We start from the raw sequence: 6,883 nt of genomic DNA, 5'->3' as shown, positions 1-6,883 counted from the left end.
GAGGCGGGAGAGGAGGCGGACGTGGCGGCCATTGCCTCGCCTCTAATTGCAATATATGTGATTAACTGTCATTATTGCAATCATTGACTACAGCTATGACCTTTGTAGCCAACCAGTAAAAATTAGAGACGGACGTGGTGCTCTTTGTAAAGTAAAAATTATGTTTTCCTATGCGCCGATCGCGGGAGAGGAGAAACGTGCAGAAGCTAGGGCTCCGCTCGAGCAGCTCTCGGTCGAGGCAGAGGAATGTCGTGTGTGGGTTAGGTGAATAGAGATTAGGTTTTATAAATATTATATAATTAAAAATATAAGTATGAAAATATTTAATTTTTAAAGTAAAAATTTAATTTGCACAATTTAATTTGTGTGTGAAATCATTGTAAATTAGATGTCCTTTTTAGGTAATTCTGACGTTCTGGACGCGCTGGCACGGTCTATTTCGCCACTGGAAGTCGTTTTGACAAATTCATCGATTTGCGTGACATTCTTTCTTGTGTCGGAAATATAGCAATATGAGTGTTCTTTCCTATCAAAATTGGTGTCCCAGACGCGTTGGCGAGGTCCATTTTGTCGTCGGAGGTCATTCGGAAAAGTTTGCATTTTCACTCATCCTTTGGGCTTAATTGAAGTCCAATTTCGTGAAATGTTATGAATTTTGTGCATTTGGTGTGTATATGTGACGAAAAAGTCGTGACGATGTTTTCCTAAGGCTTAGACTCTTATTAGGAGCATTTTCCTTGAGTCTTCACAAAATAGCCTATAACCGCACGTTCATAAGACGATGGTATTGTGCCATAAATGTTGGACATCAAAGAAAAATAGGAATTGGCTAGAATTTCTAAAAGGGTGGGTCTCAATTCGGTGGGTCTCAATTCTCTAATTTTCTAAGATGGTCAATAGAAACTCCTAGAGCTAGATCCTAAGACCCTAAGGAAAAAGAAATGACCTCAAAAATGAGGTCAACAAGGATTTCTTGCCATATATTTTCCATAGAAATTTATGGGATATCTCTTTACGTATTTCTCATAAACGACACTGTGTCATTTCCTCCCAATCAAATTTCTGGCAAATCTACACAGTGGCATGACTAAGGTTTATGTTTGGAGTTTTTGTTGTGGGGGGGGAGGGGGGAGAAAATTTTTGGGGCCCGATTTTAGCAACCATAGAATGAGAATAGGGTTAGGTTATCTCTGATATCAAATGATACTACTAGAGTGTAACCAAATAACAACAGAAAAAATACATTATTGTTGAATTCAAATAAGGAATTACAACCACATAAGAGGAAATAGGAAATAATAACAAGATACAAACTCACACTAGGATTTGATCTAGGAGTAGTGGGGGCAATTGTTAGGGCTTGGGATGGTGGCGGCAAGGGAGGGAATAGTACAAAGGGGTTACAACAAGAAAAAAGCAGGTGCTTGCTATCTTGTGTTGCAACAGTGACGTATGGTGGTTGGATAGTGGCAAATCAACAAGGCGAAAGGGGTTTATGGGCGGCGGCGGCAAAGTAGGATGGTTGGACAACTGCAAGTCAGAAAGGCAAAGGAGTTTTTGGGTGGTGATATCGATACGAGATGGTTGGACGGCGACAAAATAGCAAGAAAGGGTGGTAGGGGCAGATCTAAATGCTGGAAAAGGTACGGACAGCAACTCGTGGTCCTGGTGGCGGCAGCAAGTAGGGAAGAGACTAGGGCGGCCGAAAGTTGGGGAAACTAGGTAAAAAAAGCGGTTGGTTGTTTTTGGGGGAGGGCGGTAAGGAGACAGCAAGCTGAATGAAGGAAAGGCGACATCGGAAGGCATGGGTGAAGGATAGAGAGGATAATCACTATCTCGGGAGTGAGATACAACAAGACTTTTGGATACAACCCTAGAAAAGAAAATTTGAGATGTCGGCGATTGTCCCGAACAAACAAACAATCAAAACTGAATTCTAAAACCCTAATACAACCTATATAAAGGCCCCTTGAGAAAATAACCTAAATGGAAAAATAAGAAAATAGGAAAGAAAGCACAGAAGCGAGGAAAGACTCGTGAATTGGCCCTACTGCGATTGCGGAAAGACTAGCGGTCCGTGAACCCAACGCTCTGCATCATTTGGCATGTCATATAAATGATGATATAAAGCAATTCTAGGATCAAGAGGCACCAAAATTTCAAACTAAGTAAAAAAATATGCATATGATCCAACCTTATGGTGTCCAACCATTTAACTAGATTCGTAAGTAAATTATAATTGTTGAACTTCTGCAATATACATGTCACACAATGATCTTATATCTTATATGCTATATCACTAATAAGTACGAAGAATTGTAACAAAAACTTATATGCTATATCACTAATAAGTACGAAGAATTGTAACAAAAAGGATATTGAAATAACATCAAGTAGAGTTCCATTCTAACACACATAGAGACGTGGGAATCACTTTAAGGGTCATAAATCATCTTAGCATGCCTCAAAATAATACACAAAAACTCATTGTATCTAGTGTTTGATGAAATTGATCGAAAAAAGCTCATCTCAGGTAAAAGTAAATTACATCCTCTCAAACTAGATTAAGCCACCGCTTAAATGGCATTAAAATAATTTTTATAATAGACTTTTTGGAAAAAATGTGATAGTATTCTTATATCTTTAAAATGACATGTCTGAAGAAAAAGTAAGGTGCGTCTTTCTGAATGCATAAAATTATTTCAATCCATAAAAATGCATCTAAATAATTAAACTAAATAAGAGGGCAAACACTAGTTGTAGAATATAAGGTGCTTCACATGAGTCAATGCTTAAGAAAAATTATTCAAATTGCTAGCAATTTTCAATATGAAAATCAGAGACAATAGAAAAATATTGATCATGGTATAAGTAATTCTTACTAAGAACATTAAAGGAGCTAACAATTTAGGTTTTTTACAAAAATTTGAATGAAAATTTTGAAGATCATAATAACCACCTTCATAGATAGGCATTATTCTCTGAGATCACCCTCAATCCTTAGAGTAACCCAAAACTCTACAATGGAAATTTCTATCATCAACCACACCAAATTAAAGTTCGTAAATATTTACAAGAAAATCATTATTATCATGATGAAATGAGAGATTCAAAATGTTGACAAACTTAATCGATTATAAGAAAAGGTTTGGTTGGGAAAGATGGAAGATGAGAGCTGTACAGAGACGAGAGAGAAAGCTTAAGGGGGTCCTCTGTAAAACCATTATCAATGTTACAAGGACCTAATCAAATTTTTTTCATCAATAACCCATCCCATCTAGAATAAAAGATTTGATTAGAAAATAGGGAAAATGAATGGGTGAATGTTGATGAAAAAATTCATAAGAAGAACCTTTGCAACAACTTTTGCAATGCCCCACACACACACAAAATTTCAAAAAGCTGACCTCTATTGGGTAGAATTTGCTTTATTGTGAAAATACAAAATAATAAGGAAATAAATAGATCTGCCTGTAGAACATTATAGAGCATTATAGAAAGCATAAAAAAATGTTCTGGTAAGAATATAGAACATTTACAACAATGAGCTTAGATAAAATATTCAATAACATGATTATTTGTCTTGGACTACGGTCGAAAGAATAATGGTTAGAAAGGAGCTGGAGAGATGATGGCTTGATACCATTTACGTTCAAGGGTCTAAGTTGTTGAATTCTTCTGTGAAAGTTCTTGGATCTACTACTAGTACAAGAATTAAGCAATGATACATCTTAAACGCTCATGGCTTTGCTAGGGATATTCTCTAAGGAAAACCGAATTTTATGATGGTTTGTTGCTTTGATATTGGTAGATTATCCATATCTCTTATTTTTTTTCTCGTTGAATCTAATTATGACTTGATTTAACAACTGTGTATGCTCCTCCTAATTAAAAAAGTTTCTCCTCTTACGTGAATTATATGGTATTGGAGCTAAATGAATTCTCTATGTAGATTGATTGCAATGATATCATTACTTCAAATAATAAACATTCCAATAGCATCAGATTACCTTTAGATCACTTCATTGATTTTATCAACTTCTTCAATTTAGTTGACCTTTCTCTGTAAGGGCTTCACGTAGTCTAATAATAAAGAGTGAATTTTTGTACACATACTGTTTTCTTCCTCCTATTATATTGAATCTCATTCCCAATAACGATCCACAAAGAATAATTTTATTTCCTAATATGTCTCGTCATTTTTATTCCAACCTCAATCTAACCAATTAAACAAGTGATATCTATGTTTTGAAATTACTAGTTTCACCCTGATGGTTTCAATGACATAGATTCTCTTTGGTAGAAAAGGTTTTCTTGTCAAGGAGATGATGTTTGAAGTGTATCAAAGTTAAGACTGATTATAAGAAGGCTGTAGATATGAAAAAAAACGTATCTTTCGACGTGCACCAAGAATCAAATATAAATTGAAGTATGTAGAATTTAAAGGGTGTTATAACCTGCCATTGCAAACCTGCAAGGCTATAAATGACCTGGTAACCATGGATGATACAAATGCATCAAATTCACTGCAAGCGTATTTGGTCATCATTAATGGCAAAAGTCTAATAATAGTAAAATTGCAACAATAAAAATTATATAAAAACATTTATTAAGATAACTAATGATGCAAAAAATAATGTTATAAACTACAGAACATCTTGTATTGAGCGCCCGAGAGTAGCATAACAAAATAAATAAGCATATCAATCAACCTCATGATTTGACACAATCCCCTGCTCGGGCTCAGTCAATGAGTCAAAATCGGTCTAAGACACCTAATCAAACTTAAGTTCAATATAAGATCGGACTCAAGCATATGGGATTGGCCATCTTCCTTGGCACAGATACGTAGATATAGTGGAATGGGTAAGTTTAATGAGGTATGTAGAGCTTTTTTGGACCGCAAAAGGCTCGTGGAATAGGTAGACCTGGACAAATGAAAATGGCCATCAAGTAAGTGGAGTCCATAGAATATATATGGAGTTTCCTGTTTTTGCAATGTAATATTCAAGCTTGTGCAACAAAAATTTGAATAATCCTTGTTTAAAGTGTTTTAATCATGAGTTCTAAAATAGGATGCATGAGACAACCAATGAGGTCATTGGTGAAAAATAATGTTATGATAATGATCACATGGGTGATAAGGAAATGCATGAACGTACACATACTGGTAATGCCTCAAACAAATTTGATGCAAGATTAATTGGTATTTTCTGCTAAAAAATAGTGATCATAAGTATTATTATAGGTATGTAGATAATATGAAATAGGATGTTTATTATAATAAACAGTCATAATCACATTATGCATATACTAATTGCATTGCATAATGTAATGACATAGTAAAGTGGGTGAAGGTTTGGGTGATTAAGTTATGGTAGATTTAAGATGTTGAATTACGGATCACAATAAGATACAAACAAAAATATTGTGCTTATTTTACAATAAACCATTTGTGTGTCAATATGAAATGGCAAAGTTGCAGTGGAGTTGATTTATGTTCATCTTAATCATATTTTGTAGTGGAAGTTGCTTTGAGAGATAAGACAAAGAGGAGATTAGAATAAAATATAGGAGAGAGGGTCCTTGGTTGAGAGAAAATAAGAAAGGAAGAAGAGAGGAGGAAACTTGGAGGAAAACTAAGAAGAGAATTTGAGCAACACATGGACGAATGAAAGACTCGAGCTGATTGTGGAGAAGCTTTATAGGCACGTAAAACCTTTGATAATGATTTAATGGAGGATGGTGTTTAGCATGCTAAAATAGAGGGAAAGTCAATCTTGACAAAGAAATTAATTATAGATCTTGACAAGATTCCCAAGGAATGGCATGAAAACCAAGGCAAATGAAGATCATAGGTGGAAACTAGAGAGAAATTTCAGGACTTACATAGCATGATCATAATGAACCAATTCAACTCTGATACCATAATTCAAACAAGAGATGGAAGAATATCAAACAATAAAGAAAACCAGTTATAAGAAAAGGATAAAAACATAAACCAAGGGATGGAACAATACCAAACAATATTGCTTCAACATTCTATCAAAATGTTACATAAGTAAATAATGCGAGGCTTAAACTTTTATAAAGACATTCAAGCCATCAAAACGAGCATGCCCATGACTTGATAAAAATAACTAACATGAAATAAACATGACACAAAATAAGTACGAAATACAATAACATGTCAGAATATGCAATATGCAAACTCTGCCTAAGCGTCGATAATCATGCTGTGCCATGCATCAAAGAGTGCAGTGACAACGGAAATCTAGATCAAGTTGAACAAAGCGCTATAACCCTCTGTTTCACTCCCAACCCATATAAAATAATATTGAACTTGAGAAAAGAAATTCAACAGAGGTTACGCAAAAAAGTTTACCCCATCACGTTGACACGGAGATGAACACTGAGTTCGGTCAGTAGATCATAGAGCTGACCAAGGTCGGCGGCATTGCCGTGAGAATATAGAAGAGCGGTGGGTGCGGTGGGAAGAAGGCGAACTTAGCCGCCATCGCCGAAGTGACGCCCCCCATCTTCTTCACGACACCCTTCTCAGATCAAGATTAGGAGGCGAAGGCAACGTTGAAATCTCCTTTTCCACATATAATCCCATCAAGGGAAGCGGCGCCCGGTAATGAACTAGGTTTCAATGCTCCCAATGACGAGGAGGTGGAAGGAGGGGAAGGGGGAGAGTGCGGGAGAAGGGGGAGAGTGCGGTAGCTCGGCCAGTGCAGGAACTCGGAGAGTAAAAATTATAAATCAGTAGTAGGTTAGCCATTGAAATCAAGCCTCTAACACCCCCACTTGACACGACGCCCCACCCGATTGAAAAAAAAAATTTGGTGTAGTAACAGGGAGAATATTTTTTTCGTGTTAT

The 6,883-nt window shown here is 36.1% G+C and overlaps 1 pseudogene; it reads right to left on the bottom strand.

Moving 5' to 3' along the window:
* The window catches only part of LOC110024370, a 50,503-nt pseudogene extending 43,747 nt beyond the window's left edge, over positions 1–6,756 (bottom strand).
* Between the last annotated feature and the right edge of the window lie 127 nt (positions 6,757–6,883).

This window comes from Phalaenopsis equestris, unplaced genomic scaffold (assembly GCF_001263595.1).
Source record: "Phalaenopsis equestris unplaced genomic scaffold, ASM126359v1 Scaffold000255, whole genome shotgun sequence".
In the NCBI taxonomy this organism is placed as follows: Eukaryota; Viridiplantae; Streptophyta; class Magnoliopsida; order Asparagales; family Orchidaceae; genus Phalaenopsis; species Phalaenopsis equestris.
The sequence above is the reverse complement of the archived record's forward strand: the minus strand, read 5'-3'. Positions and strand labels throughout refer to the sequence as shown.